The sequence below is a fragment of the Centrocercus urophasianus genome, unplaced genomic scaffold (assembly GCF_019232065.1).
Source record: "Centrocercus urophasianus isolate 14NV4802_14NV808 unplaced genomic scaffold, USGS_Curo_1.0 seq_10, whole genome shotgun sequence".
In the NCBI taxonomy this organism is placed as follows: Eukaryota; Metazoa; Chordata; class Aves; order Galliformes; family Phasianidae; genus Centrocercus; species Centrocercus urophasianus.
In genome coordinates this window covers 26,311,642-26,328,246 of record NW_024884142.1, presented here as the reverse complement: position 1 = coordinate 26,328,246, position 16,605 = coordinate 26,311,642, and positions in this window count along the sequence as shown.

Below are 16,605 nucleotides of genomic sequence, written 5' to 3'. Positions count from 1 at the left end.
ATGAAAGTGCAATCCACTAGTTTTTGTTAAAAATACCAGTTTTTCACAGTCTTCTCCAGAAGTAGTTCCTTCTATAAAGAACAAGGTGCACTGTCAGATGCAACTGGTTTTGTATCTTTTGGCCTCAATAGCCACTGATGGGAAGCTGCCATCAGTGAGTCAGATGGCTCACAAAGATACAGCTTGATGTTAATGTGCAGGTTTAATGTACATGTTTAATGTTTGTCATGCTGTAATTCATTATAATAAATGCACCAATACACACATATTCATCATGGATGCAACTGAAATTATTAAATAGTTCAAATGGGAGGATATGTACCTATCATGATGTTTTGCAACATCCTGGAAAAGTCCCTGACCCTCTACTGAGCACAGTCCACCTCTTGGAGCCCAGCAGAGCCCTGTCCAAAAGGGCTGATAGCCCAAAGTCATGGCAAAGAGGAAGAAGCTGGTCTAGAAAGTCCTTGCACAGAGTTCTGGGGCTGGCAGCCGTCCCGCTCCAGCAGACAGCAGTGGGAATGGAAGCTGGAGTGCAGGATCCTGAGAGCAGAGCCCGCAAGCCCAGGCCAGGGATGGACAGCAGGTCCATTGCAGCCAAACCCAACAGGCCCTGAGACGATGCACTGTCTTGACAACAGATGGATATGCATGTTTGCCCTCAGTCTGAAGTCTGGTTGTGGTCCTTGTCAAATCCCCAAAAATGTTTCCTTCTGCCAGCAAGCATTCCTACTGTTTTATCTGGATCAAACCAGAGTATCAGACTTCCATCCAGACACTGGGGGCCACTCTGGAGTTACACTGGAATTGCACCAAAGTTACTGAGATCAGAGTCTGGCAGCGAGTGAACAAAACCAAAAATAGCTGCATATCATGAAAAGAAGACAAGAAGACAAAGGCATTTGTGAATGACTGTTATGTGACAAATTAAGAAGGTTCATGAGAGTGGAAGGGCTTAAATTACGTTGTATTTTTGTAAAGCTATTTATGACTGGTGTAATTTAGTGCATGAAATATACATTCATAAGTACTTGTCACTGAATTGTTATGCAACAAAAGGGAGCCCAAGCTTCCTAGATTTAAAATCGGTATAAACCAAGGACACAAGCTAGGTATTCTTTAGAGGAATGTTACAACACCAGTGTTCTTACACTTTCCTGAAGTCCTAACACTGTGTAAATTTGGCATGATCTAGCTGATAAAAAATAAATGTGTGAGAGTAGAACCAGTAGAAAGAGCATCTCAGAGACTGTGCACAACAAACCATGACAAGAAATACACCATTTACATTCCTGCAAGATAAAAGCAAATGAAACTACGGATTGGCAAGGATTTCTCAGTTCAGCTCCAAGTTTTTTACAGTAAGAAATCTTCCCCCAGGCGGAAATTAGGAAAGAAATTAAGATTATGTTCAAAGTTTATTTTAAAAAGGAGAATTGAACATTAAAGGTTATGATCTCAAACGCAGAGACAGCTTTTGAAATGAAGCCAAAAATAAAACATTAGATTGTATTATTGTGCCAAAGTGACAACTTTATTTATTGTTGGACAAAGGATTCAATTCATTAAAAATTACTTAGGCAGAAGCTGATATTTCTGATATTTCATCCTTTACACTGGAGTGAAGATCATGATTTTCTACCTGATTTAAAAAATGAAAAAGGTGCTTTAATGACTGCATAGAAGATAAGTGAGAAGTTTAAATTAGAGCATAAGGCCAATAGCCTTTTTTGCTGCATTAGGCTGCCTTAGCTGGATGCCTAGAACATTTTCAGTGGCAGATCTTGAGTAGGAACAGCTCTGGGCCAAATGTAATTTTTTCTTCTGGACTGTAATTGCAGATAATTATGGTCCTTGCACTCACAAACAAAGGCAAAAGAAATGTAACAATCATCATCCTATGCCTACTGCTGAAAATGTGCCTCTCTTTTACAAAAACTCTCATGAACCCAGCAGTTCAGCACAGTTGTTTTACCAAGATAGATCTGGAAGATACTGTAGTGGTAACTAAAGGCAGCATCAAATTTTTTCTGACTGTAGCACCTCTTCAAGCTTCATCGTGGCTGGCTCTGCTGGTAAAAGTGTTTGCTAGGGAATTTGTTTCTGCCATCCATGAGCAGAACAGAGATCAGTGAGGGCCAAAGAGAATTACACCCAGGAAGGATGCTAGAAGTCCTTCTAGTGGTGCAACTGCACTCCAGGGTGCTGTAAAGCCCTTTGTAACTGCCCATTTACTGTATCTTCAGTCATTTCTGATGATAAGAACTGTGTCAGATGGGATAAATCCATCCTTCTCATTATTAGAAAAACGGCGAGGGATATCAAGTGCTTGTCCTACACTTGGAATTATTTTAAGCATAAACAATAAAACCAATGGAAACCAATGAGATCTGAAAAGGAGTATTCATAACCAAAGCAACATATGAAATCTACTGCTGTGTCTCCTTTCTGCATTTGTACTTCCTGTGAATTATTGCTAACATTTATACTGTATTTAATGACATGCAGATACATTTCTGCCTTCCTCTCACAATAATTTCCATACTGCTTTTAGTTCATACTAGCTTGTTACTGTAAAAATATTATCTTACAGAAACAGTTCGTGAGCACAGATGTTTCTAGTGCTAGCCCTTTAAATTTGGTGGCATTACCTGACAAAGCCTCAAATAGCTAATTGTAGTTTTCTACCTTCACCTCTGACAGCTGGCTGCCCTCACTGCTCTTATCTTCCTCTCCATCTACTTCCTGGGTCTTTGTGGATTACTTCTGTGAGTCTTTTTACAATAGAGTCCTATAATATGTGCCTCTGACTGTTTTCTGTTGATTTAGAGAACTCTCTATAACTATGTGTGCTTAGAAAATTTACTATGTAGTTATCTTCATCTCTGAAAACATGTGTGTCAACAAGCTTTCTTTAGTCTGTAGTGCTCAGAGTAAGTTAACTGCTGGGCACTATAAACTGATCATGTCTTTCACTTAGGTAAAAGGAACTACAAATGTTCTGTGAAATTACAGAATAGTTTAGGTTGGAAGGCAGCCTGCTGTCTATCATTATACTCCCTGATAAAGAGGCAGATTTGGGAGACTGAAGGTAGTTGAAGAGGAGTTGGTGTAAAGATTTAAGTAGGTCTGGAGGGAAGTTCTGATTTTCCTCCAGGTTGATGGGAGATAGTGGTTCAAGGTGAATAAGGAAGACAAACAGTAATGTTTTGTTGTGATTGCTGTTCCAGGCTATGTGAAAATATAACATGTTATCAATGTTAAATAAATTGACTAAGATAATGAAAAGTAGAAAATAATTGTATGGGGAAAATGATTTTTAAGCAATCAGAATTCTTATGATTTTTAGCTAAGGTGATCATTTCAAGAAATACAAAACCATTGGAAAATCTTTTTGAAATTTATGGATAAGTGAATAGAAAACTGTGAATACAGTGGAAAAAATTATCCACGTCTGATGGACAAGCAGCTAAAAAATGAGAAAAAAATGTTACTTAGTCTCCAGTTAGTGTTCTTAAATTTCTGTAATTAGTGTCTGAGACAGATTGTCAATGAAGTAATTGATAGTTCTTGTTTGCTAGACTGAATGCTTGATGAGACTTTGGCAGCAGGATATGTGGCTGAATGAGTATCCCTGCTCAGTTATGCCAGAAAGGTTTATGAAGCTCAATTTTCAGCATGGAGTATTTGCCTGGTAAAAGACCTGAGAGACTACAACCAAAACTTCTAGTTCTCCTATGCCAAATAGAGTTAATTATTCCTTTACAATTAGTCTCCCTCACTGCAGAGATTATCACTACTTCCAAGGATGAGGCCCTATATTGTGTTGAAATAGACAAAACTGTAAGAGGAAAGTGCTCCTGTTTGATGAAAAATAAAAGCAATATACTGAGAACAGCTATGGCCTTGAAGTCAGCAGCTCTCTGAAAGAATGAAATAGATTTGTAGCTTTTGTGGTACATCAAATACCCTAGGCAGTCCTGCAGACTAACTTGGAACAGTTATAAGATGTACAGGTGTTCCTCAATCCCAGCCCTACCTGTTATGTCAAAATCCACCAATTCCATTAATTTTAGGTCTGAAAAAATACTATTCTGGTAGCTTTAGGCCTAAGCAGGTGAAGGAGATAACCTGAAGTATTGAGGAAAAAAAAAAAAAGGATTTTATTAAGGAAAATGTGTCCAAAATTGTTGTTTACCATCCATTACTTGCTAAGTAGTAATAACATCTGTGGTAATGATGTACTGTTTCTTGCAGTTTCCAGTGGCACAGATAAGTTTTTTCCTGATTCTTAGAGCTAATTCTGCTGCAATGAAAAAAATGAAGTCTCAGGCCTTAGTTTTTTTCACAAGTACAGTAACTGCAGCCAAATGTGGCATTTTGTGTGTCAACAGGAGGAAGAAATATGTCTAAATGAAAACTTTGGATTCTTATAGTCACTGATTTTGGTGGTGAAAAGCACACACTGAGTCTAGATAGGATATACTGGAGGCTATATCAGTGGCTTTGGGTGTTTGTTTTTCTTTTACGTAGCTCTCCTTTTAAACCAGAGTGCTGGTTAGGGACACAGGATTTTCACTTTTTGTATAATATGAGGTGCTGATTGAATCTTCTCACAGTTCAGGGGTGCTGGATAAAGATCTGTAAACTAATGGTCTGGTTTTCTAAGACAGTTTAGTAACAATATTAGATGAATTCAGGGAAGTGTAGGTTGCAGAACGTGAATGCACTATCCGGAGATGCCTTACTTAATGGGGGTCTTATGAGTCTGGGAGATTTATCCTGGAGAAGAATTCAGCACATGCAGTTCAATTCCCAAGTGAACTGGTATGATAGACTTAATGTTATCCAGGAAATCGGAACAAATGACCAGAACCATCCTTCCTGGATGTGGAAGACATAAAGTTACAGCTAAAAGGAATTGCTGAAGAACTAAAAGGAAGTGATCCTGCTGGGACATCTGAGCGTAAAAGAAGGATTTGCTATTAAATTTTCACTTCATGCATATTTTGAGACAGGGATAAGGTTATGATGTCTAGAAGCTTTGCAGAGGTCCAAGTAGATATCGTTTCAAGCTTTTAATGTAAGTGGCTACTTACAAGGGGATCTGGAACTATGCTAGCAAAGTCAGGCTACAAGTGCTCGATGGTGCAGGCTTTTCCATAACATGTTCTTCTGTGACATCCCTTCTTCCTGTAAATACTCATCATCTATGTTCTCAGTCTGTAATTTTTACTCATGTAGGTGTCTTTCATCTCACTGGCTATCTCTAAATCAATCATGTTGCACTAAAGACAAAGATCTTTGCTACTCTGTTTGTACTCAGCGTATGGCCCGGTGCTGTTTGAATTGTATACTGTCATTTAAAGTTATCAGACTGCATAAGTACTTTTCCTGATTTCCTTCTGTCTTTCTAAAAATAATGTTACTTATATTTGCCAAATAAGTGAGGTGTGGCTAGTGAGACAGGAAAACATGAGTCAGTCTTCTCCACTTAAAAAAATAAAAATAAATTGGTATGTAAAATGGCCTATTTCAAGTGAAACCTCCCTCTCTAAGGAGTGGGGTAGCAGGTGTCTAAAGAAATGTTTGTATTCATTTTACATCAATATAATTTCACTGAGAAAACTGCAGAATACACCTTTGCACCACACTTTCCTTTCTACTCCGTGTTAGACTTCTAATGGCTAAACAGTCCTGCGTATGGAGTATGTTCACATCTCTCACTAAATTTTTAAGTGTGAAGTGGTGATGAGGCAGGGAAATTCTCATTTTTCTTTGTCCACACATGCATCGTTTTATGTATGATATTTATTCACTTCTGGATATTCTGGATATTGCTCCTGGGAAGAACCTTTGCCACCACATCTATGTGCATCTTAATTCCTTGATATTGCCTAAGCTGATGCTATTGGAAATCAAAGGTGAGAAATATCATGAACTACAGATATGAGTAAGGATTTAATTGTGTTTCCATTTCCTTCCCTGCCTTCCTTGAATATTGGAAAATATTACTAGGAAGATAACAAATGGGATGTCTGCCTTAAAATTAATTATTATTAGATGCAAAGTTGAATCCACATAATACGATTCTGAGATCTTGTGGTGCTCCTGCCCCTGATTTCTGTTCTGTTTTAGTAAAATTTAGGAGAGTATTTGAAAAGAAACAATTATTAATATGACACAGGTTAAGAGATTATTAATCCTGTGTAGATAACAATAAACTTATGTTAGTAAACTTCATTTTGAGTCTGGCACATCTAATATTCTGGACCTGAGACACTCCTTCCAGTAAAAGTTATGGTTCAATGAACAATACTATTTGAATCAAGCTTATCTTTGCTGTTTTGTATTTGATCCAAGATCTGAGAAGATGGAGAAAAAGTATACTAGAAATTCAAATGCCAAATTGGTAATTATTATATTTCTTCTTGAAAATAGTTCCAAATTCTTCCATCACACAACCTGCTTTCTACACCGTTGCTTGCAGGCTGTATCTGTATATGCTGTGGCAGGAATCCAAGTGACTTCAGTAGAAGGAGGCCCAAGAGGGAGAGGGTGGAGTGAAAGGTTACAAGTTCAACAAGAAGCGATTCAAATCAAATTGAATCATAGTATCTTAAAATAGTCACTTAACATAACCATGCTGTCTTAAATGAGTCACCCTGAGTAATAACGCGTTGATTCCCATGCTGACTTTTTCATTCCCTATCTTGATGGGAGTATTAATGTCTTAAATTCTGATATGCAAAGTGCATGAGAAGTTTCAACTTGGTAGTGGCTCTGTGAGGATTGCTTGAAAGAAACTGAAAAGGTTATATTCAAGCCACAGAGGGAAGACACTGTTGTAAATGCTGGAATAGACTACAGTATATGTTGTTTATTCCCTTTAGTATTGCCTGTGTCTTTTCCCTATCTCACATCTCAGCACTGTGGAGAACAGCTCATTGTCCATATATTTCACAAATGGCAAGGTTCGCTTGCTGTTTGCTATCTTCTTCCATCATCAGTGAATAGATTAAATACCTTGCAAAAATCATCTAAACTGTTCTGTTAAACGTATGAGAAAATAAAGTCTGCACCACAGAAGAAACAGGAAAATTTTGAAATGCAATTCTTACAATGCTTGATGCTACTCATCACTTGTGTATCTTTTTCTGCAAGGATCATATTTTTTTTCCTGATCCTGGATGTCTCCTGAAAATTGTAGTGTGCTTTTATTATTTAAAGTAAATACTACTAATAATAGTGAAATAATACTACAGCTTTTCTATTTGACCTCTTGTAAAGATGCGAACAGCTGTTCTGGAAGAAAGCATTTTCAATGGAGCAGGCCGGCAATGCAAAGTTCCTGATGTTCACAGAATGGGTTGTGGATCACTGTGTTGTGCTGTAGTCCTTGCCTTTTTCTGTGTCTCCTGTTCGCTAGATTAGAGTGCTTTCCTTCAGAGGAATATTTCTTTGTGTTGCTTCTGTTCACTTAGAAATCTTTATCAGCGAAGATCTGGTAAAAACCTGAGAGGCTAATCAGTATTTTGTGATACTTCTTTTGTTTTGACTGCAACCATACTGTGATGTTGTATAACAGGTACCTTAATTAGACCTTCCAGTACTGAAATGAGACTCCACATATTTCAGACTGTTGAGAAAGCCAAGTGTTGGCATCTGTTCAGTGGGAGAGCTGAGCTGTTTATTGTTCTTTTGAACTTTGATGCTATGGCAGGCAAGCTGACTGTGGCTTATGAGTGGGCCCACATTTAGGTTCCTACAAGATTTGCTGGTCATCATTCTTGGCTCTTATACATGGCTTGCCTGAAGGAAAGCTCCTTCTTCCTGATCACTTCTGGATTTTGGCCAATTAAAATTGTAAAGCTAATTTCAAACCTTATTTCTGGAATCAATATAGCAAGTGGAAGGTGGATTAGGTTGATTTATGGGATGTGTCAGGCGATATGTCTATGTCCTACTGCTGTGATGCTGTGGCTTGTTTGAGCACTGTCACTGTGACTGCAGTGCTATTATTCATTTATAATGGCAGAGGAGACAGTGATAGTTATGGTCATATCCCACTGATGTGATCAAGGGCAGATTTTAGTAGAGGGTATGAAACTCCCAGCACTCTTCGGATCAACTCTTCCATCAACATGATGGGTTTTATTCCTTTGAGACCAGTGAATGCAAAATATACTCTATTAGGCTGGGAAGAGTCTCTTACTAACAATTTGTCAGAGACAGGCAGAAAGGAAAAATGAAAAGTTAATTCCAATTGGGAAAGAAATTGGGACACTATGCAAGTCCACTTGGTGTACGTTAGGACCAGAAGTTCTAATCCTTCCCACTTCCCCTTGTGCATTATCCAGAAGCCAAGCTTTAGTACTGGAGGTAAGAACCCTACCCCCAGTGGCATCATATGTGAGCAGACATCAGCCTGCAGCATGTGAAATCTGAGGCTGGGGCTTTTCAAGGAAATGTTCATACTGGGGCATATCATGGTAAAAGAACAGTGTTTATTCAGTTAGCCAGGGTTGGGACTGCTGGTAAGAAGGAATTAAACTTAAAATCCCATGGAAGTTTGAAACCATTCATATTAAAAATATACACTTTGTGCTTATTTATCTTTTTATTTTTTTAATATTCCTGCCTGTAATTTCTTTCAGGCATTTTGTATATTTGTGTGCATGAATCTAAATAAAATGTATATTTAGAGAGTGTTTTCTTATCAAATGTTGAAGCTAATATTTGGAGCTGTGCTGTCAAACTGAATTCTGCTTGCCAGTTTTGGTGTAAAGAGAGACTTTGTTCAATTGGGGCAAATGAGTAAAAACTCAATTTTTTCGCTATTTTAATTGGCTTTCCAAAAACATAATTAAGAGCCTATTAATAATAACTGAATAAAACTTTTTATTTTGAAGTAAAGAGAACCCACAAAATGGAATACTAAACCATTTCCATTATTAAATTTGACAGAACTTTAAACGTCACTAAAAACCTTAGGCAAATTCTACTGAAGTTGGTTTAAAGTCCTACAAAGATCTTTCCCTATTGTCAGTTTATTAATTATTACTGAAGTAAATTAAAAAAATATATACATTATACGCTAAAAAGGTGGTAATAATCCATCCAAATTTATACAAATACTATGAATGGTACTTTAGAATTACTTTTCTGCACGTCAGAATTTGTAGGTAGAGATGTCACGATGCATTCCTTAATGTTCATTTACAGTGATGCAAATTTAATAATAACACGTGCCAAGAATGTGTTCTGATACTAAGGACTAATTCTTCCTATATTTGGCACTCTTTTATTGCTTCATTTTTATTATTAATCCCAACTTTTTCTTAGAGTCTGGATATGCAGTTACTTGTTATTTCTTTACTTAACCCTAAATTTGGTGGCACAATTTATTTATTTTATCATGAAACATGCACTGACATGAATTCAGTGAAGCAATTTAAATATCAGTTTGGTTTATACGCTGGAACTATCGTTGGTAATGCTAACTTCAAACAAGTTTTTCTTTTGTCTCTTTCTTTGTAATCTGTTTCTAGAATTTCCAGAGTTATTCTTTCTGTTGTTTTGACTCTTGGTGAGGAAAAATAAATGATTCTCTTTTTCACAAGTAAGCCTTTAGGGAATCCCATAGTATATTTGGCAAGATTTTAGGGGATTTGTTTTATTCATGGATTTCTTGATCTCTTCACTTATAAACTCACCAAACTTGAAGTCATGAATCCTTGGAAAGGAGTTTTGCCAGTAAATGTCAATTTTAGTAAAGACTGAAATGAGCACAGGAGCCCATTTAAGAATCCTGCCAGTACCATGGCTATTATCTATGCTTTCAGGAGTGAGGAGATGAAGAGTGTATAATTCCTAGAGAATTAATCTTGAAACAGTGGGAAAAACACATACTTATTATCTGCCACATTCAAGTAATGCCAAATATCTGATTGGATGAAATCAAAATTTTCAGACTTTGATCCTTAAAAATTGGTTTGATTTTCAGAGGTTAGGTGTTCTGAGTCTTCGTGTGGCTTTACTCTGTACACAGAAGAACTTATATTTCTTCATAGAGTTGCACGCTACCGTGGAAAGGAAGGGATATTATAGCAAATGCAATTTGACAATATTCTCCTGAATTTCTATGCATGTTTCCTGTTCTTCTATAACTTCTCTTTGGTTGATGCTAGCTATTCAAGGCTTGCATCTAGGGTGGCATCTGTTCTTTTTCAAACCACAGAACTTTCTTTCTCATATCTGTTTTGATCTAGTAGTTGAGAAATTGCGTTTCTTTTTCAGTGGTTGCAACATCTTTAACCTTGAAACTGTAGGTTAAACTTAAAAGAACTCAAAGCAAAATCCACATTGAATGTGCTCAGCAGAAGCCCTTGGAGAGGCCTCAGGCCAACTATTTGATATGCTGGAGGCAGATGGATCAGGTATGTAGTACTCAGGACAGGAGGACTAACCAGTGCTATAGCCATCTATGATGCTCAAATCTTGCTAACTCTGGCAACTGTTTTTCAGAGCCCTGTGCTCACAGGGATGTCACAGGCATATTGCTTCTCTGAAATTCCCCATAAATCTGTTGGCTTAGCTTTCGTTGAAGTGATCATATGAAGACACGGCACAATCATTCTGGTAGTCACTGCTCCCAGTAGAAGGCAGATTCTGTCTAAGGCACATCTTATTCTGTCTCTGTTTGCAGTGGAATTTTGATTTAATAAAGTTTGATTTTACAACAGAAATTTGTTTTTTTTTTTTTTTTTTTTTAAGGAAAGGATTTTATCCACTTAAAAAATGAATGAGCTTCCACGTTTTCTTACGCAAAAGATTTGCTCAAGGAATTTACAGGCTTTTCTGGCTTTCTAAGGTGGAAGATGCAAGTAATGAAACTGTTTTTGTTCTGCAGGAAGTCAGGAAGTCTGCAGTTTTTTCCTTGTTTGTTTTTGTTAACTGAGACAATAAAATATCTGTGTAAGAACTCTAGGCTAGCAAGCCTGCACAGACAAAATCATTGAGTCAGGACATAAGGCTGAGTCGTGTATTCCCTACAGTCTGCACCAGCTTGTCAGCAGCACGCACGGATCACTTGGTTTCTGACTATGTTGTAGCAATCTTTAGATTTGGAGAATGTAGGTAGAAGCCCAGGGATATGACTCAAGCAGTGATGTTCTATGGGTAAGAAAAGAAATTGAATTCATATCTGAGCATACCGCTTGCATGGTTGGCAGTCTGTGATGGAACATACTTTTATGGTACTGTGGGACCTACAAAAAGTCTAGCACAGTGAGGGGAAAAAAAGACAGGGGTTAAGATACCATTTGGAAATTTACATGAATAGTTTTTTATTTTATTTAAAATGCTTTTGCTATGATTAGATAAACCATGCATTCTTAAAACCTCTTATGTTTCTTCACTTATCTTTTTACTTTCCTCTTTTAAATGTTTCCAAGATCTTCAGCCAATGTATTTTTCATTTTTAAAATGTAATGCAATGTTCTTCTGCCTTTCTACACTTCAGTTAGGAAAAAGAATAGATTTTTAGAAGCAGTAGTTGGAATTTAAAAATGTTCCTTTACTATAAAAAAAACCACTTGTCAAACAAAAGTGACTGTTCCTGTAGCAAGAACAGAACTCTGTGACCTATTGGAAATACAGCAAAGCTGTGACGTCTTTGTGAACTTCCTTGAGACAGGCTTTTAAGTGCAGATTAATTCTGTGCCTTTTCCAATTTGTGTCTGAATTACTTCATGGCAATGGAATTGTTTTGTATGCAGCTTGACAAATATGACTAGATTTTAGCCCTTTATATGAGAGCCTAACAATGTGACCTGACATGTGTCAATGCCAGAACAGTGTGTCAGTTCATGAAACTTTAAAAAGTGCCTACAAGTCATGCAAATTGTATTAGTGAAAGATTATGTTGCATAGAGAAGAGAATGCTTTATGTTCCTTTTTTTTTTTTTTCCTAATGTTTTTGAACCCTAGATTTCTTAAATATTCTTTTCTGTATTCCTTTCTCTTTAAAAATACACAGAGTGCACTTGCTTCATAGCACAAAATTGGAGATGGGTTTCCCCACCAAGATAATCAAATAATGGGGCATTCTCCTTTCAAGAGGATAATTATCATGCTTACAGTCTGTCACATTAGTCTGCCTGCCTTTGCACTGAAACTATGTTATCCTTGTGGTCTTTGCTAAAGAAATATTAATTTATTCTTAGAGTCTGTTGGGGCATGAACAATGTGACTTCTCTGATGGGAAGATGATCTCTACCAGTGGATATACTATAACAAAGCCAAAACCTGTTCAGAGGATTTCTAGCCCTAAGATAGCACTATGCCTTGCCTTCAGCTGGATCTAAGACTAATGTGTGGCAGAAAAGAGCTTTGCACTTCTCCGCTTTCCATCATCTCTTTTACTGTCCCTTTTCATTTTTGTTAGTATTGGAAGATATGAATAGTTTGTAATTTGTAAATAGCTTTGTAGGTTATGGGAGGACATGGGTTTTATGCACTGATTTATTAGAGTAATGGCGACAGTAACAATTTTGAAACATATACTTTTTTCTTTCTTCCTTTCTTCATTTTTTTTTTTCTATTTTTTTTTTCTTTTCTTTTTTTTTAGGAACAACTTCCACAGACCTTGGGAGCTCTTGTAGATTACTGATGTGATTTCTTTTTCCCCTTTGAGAATTTATTATTCAACTTCTTAAAAACAGGGTTGATGTAGCTGGGTGAGCCTAGGCTGCTCTGTGGACCCTGTGGATCTGCTATGTTTTCAGATCATGTAATACAGCAGACGTGGAAAAAAATTATTGACACACCGAGTTAGAAAAATCCTCCAAGATTATCTAGTCCAACCATACACCTACCACCAGTATTTCCTCACTAAACCCTGTCCCTTACTACCATAATAATAATAAATAATCCATGTAGAGCAGATGTGAAAATCGGAACAAAATGCTGATTTTCAGCAACTGTTGAATGCTGAAGAATAAGTATCAGAAAGCAGGGTATAGCTACCTCCTTTGACTCTGGAGTCAGGAAAGATTTGTCCTTGAGGCATTTTCCTGTTGTGGAACAAATGGCACTACTTCAAGGATCGTACTGGTGCCAACTTGTTGTTCAGCTTAGATGAGCAGGCTTTCTTTTTTTCTTTTTTTTTTCCCTCCTCTAAATGTGTATGTGGGGTATTTACCATAAAGCATTTGTAGCTTCCTTCCTTGAGGCTTATTTTAGCCCGTGACTCAGGCGTTATAAACAGTGGTACTTGTATAGCTCCTACATAGTCTGGCTGGTGCACAACCTGTATTTAAATTGTCTTAATGAATAGCTTGCTACTGTTGTGGGAAGCTGATTACCCAATCCACCTCATTGTGCCGAAAGTGAGGAAAACAAGCAACACTGATGCAGATCGTTGGTATTCTCCTCTGGCAGTACACTGTCATTTGTGAACAATACTCTCCTTGCAAGAAGAGCAGAACTTTAATGGGCCTGAGAGCTGTTGTGCTCCACTTCTTTGACGGCAAGCCAGTATTCTTATGGGATTCTTGTCTGTCACTGGGTAAGGAAATATGTGTAAACGGGATGAGCTAGGAGTCTTGGTATTATGTGTTGCTTTCCATTTACTCCTCTTCTGTAGAGGATTTTTTCTCTCTACAGTATTAAAATCTTGGAGCCTCAGAAAGAACCACCGGAGTTTGTCCACTACTCAGAGCCTTGAGTACTGCAATGAGGAATTCTCTCCACTGCTATCATCACAGAAGATGCTATACCAATGCTTTTTATCACATAAAACTTGGATGCAAAGAGAGGAATCCAGTTACTCTTGAAGAGTTAATGGAATTAAGCCACATGTGCCATGCTTTCTCCTCTTGAGACAGTACAAAAAAAACAAGCTTTTGTTGTGGTTTGCCTTGCAGAAGTGATCAAGGAACTGAGAGCTGACAGTAGCAACAGGAAGTGGGGTTTGTGGTCATGTGTGAACTCAGAACACTATGTATTGTATCATAGCACTGGTGTTCCAAACACAGTAGTTATGTAGTTTAATAAAGATTAGATATATACTGAAGATGACATCTTGCCCCTGAACTTCTGTTGTACAGAATTCAATAATTGCAAATTGATGCACTGCTGCTATGGTATTAGCTAAGTATTTTACCTCAGATGGCTATTGCCTGATATGTGTACCTATACCTTTTAATATCTTGGCTTTTGAATTATTTCTTTATTTTGAAACAGAATGACAGCATGATAAGGATTCCTTTCTAGACATGTATTTCTTTACATTTTAGTTTGGTAGTCTTGTTGCCAAGTGAATGCCTTAACATTATGCTGCTTTTCCAGTGCGTGATCTTCTGACTGATTCATTGGGAAACTGCAAGCTCAACTTACCATACCATTTGCACATCTAACAATCACAGACTAAAAATAATATGGTTTCCTGATAGATTGAGGTCACCCTTTGAAGGAGTTGCTGCTTTCCAAGTGCTTAGAGAGTTGTTCCAAGTAAAAATTAACAGTAGTTGAGCAGCAAAGTTTTCATTTCAGCACATCAGATAGAGTTACTAAAACAGACAGAGCTCATTAGCAAAATAAAAGGCCCTGATATACTTGTCACAAGACAGAGAAATTGCTCTGTGCTGAGCTGTGCCAACATAGGTTCACCTGTGAGAGAGCGCTACCAGTATATTGAAAAAGGAGCTTGCATCTTGCCAGGTGTGTTCTAGAAAGGCTTCTCTGACAGAGATGCACTGAATTTGCTCATCCTGTAGTTTCTAGTCCTTTTACCTGCAAGCCAGGTAAGACAGTCAGGCTGTCTGACCCTTTATCTGGCTGTGCTAAGTATATAGGGCAAGCTCTCGGACATCCATATTTTCTTTCTATATCTGCTCCAGCAGAGTCCTTGCAGATCAGTTCTACTGGCAAAATCCAGTGTAATCAGGGGTGAATATAGTCCTACTAATGAATTTAAGCGAATAGAATGCCTACTTTTCTCCATTTTTGCTGCATAATCTGATTGTTAGAAATGTAATTAATTGATATAGGGGATATGCAGGGTGATCTTTGGCTATCACTGACAGATCATGAAATACGATAAAAGTTTATCTGAACCATAAAGAGAAAGTTTTTGTGTCTTATACTGTATATTTTCCATTAACATGTAGTCCATAGCAATAGAGAGATTGCTACTCTCCCTCTGTTTATTTTCCTTTACTTACTAACAGCAAATACCATTCATTCCATGAGCTTCTGATGAAGAACTAAGGGAGAAAGTAGTCCTTATTGTTTGAATAGTCCTTCTGTTTCACATCTAACAATTAGAAACTGTGACATAAGGACTATTAGATAGTCTGACAGTCATGATGAAAGAGTGAGGTTGAAGAAGACTGACTGGAAATTAATGCAAGGTGGGCAGCAATGCAATAACAGCAGTAGCAAAGAACCTTGTGTTCTGTATTGTCTAATGGCAAATAAATCCTCTGCACAAACATCTATGACATCTGAGGCCTAGCAACAGTTGCGACCCCTAAACGCATCTTGCAGCGACCGGGTTTCCCTATTTTGTTATATTTAAATGCTTAGTAATGCATAAGACCTATTTTTCTGTTCTAAAGTTAAGTTATCCCTTTGTTGTAAGTTAGGAACCCTAACCAGTTGAAAGCTGGGTTTTGGTCATGGCTTCAAATGTTTGTGCTCTATTTTTATTGGTACTGAAAATTTAACTATGTAAGCAAGGCTTTTTTATGTGTTTGCATGAGCATAAAATTTTTTATGGTTTGGGAATATAAAACCTCCGGAACTCAATGAACAGTAAAATTGCAATAGGCAAAGTTTTCTAGCATATTTAGAGTATGAACTGTATTTTGGTTCTATGAAACTCTAATGAGAAGGTGTTTTTTTTTTTTTTTTTTTTTTGAGGTGTGTAGGGCATCAATTATTGAAAAAAAAAAAAAATAAATCCAGCACATCATCACTTTTAAAAATAATCTTCCAGTAATTGCTAGTACACTCAATTTAACTTCCATGTCCCAGGCAGCGTTCATTGAAAACTGAGCATTACTACCCATTGTGGGAACTTAAAAATGTGTGTGAGAAGTATAATCTATAAGGGATTTCTAGAAATTATAAATTACTGTTTCCCAGAATTATTGTAGAATTTGTCTTGTATGCATTATAGAATTACCGCACAGAGCAGAAACTACTCCTTTGACCTCGGATAGCTTCTCCTGCCCTGGATCTGGGTACCAGATGAAGTGATCATGTACTCAAGGCTTGTTATTAAAGCAGTTTGCTGCCATATTATATGTGAATCTCCTGCTTGCAGGTCATGTTATTTGGGGACCTGTTTTAGTGGGGCTTTGGAATGATCATGTGAAATAAGCTCTGTTACCACACACCCAGAATTATAAACTGCAAAAGCCAGCACTGATGCTCAATATTATTAGCATCAGTATTCAAAAGCGGGCTCTTTCTTTAGGCAGAGTAGTGTTGCAGGCTTTTGATTGTACCAGTGAAGATTTTTTTTCTAGCAAGTTCTTTTCCAGGAAATGGAGAAGTGGCAATGTGTGATAGACACAGCATTTTTTACTAGTTTCT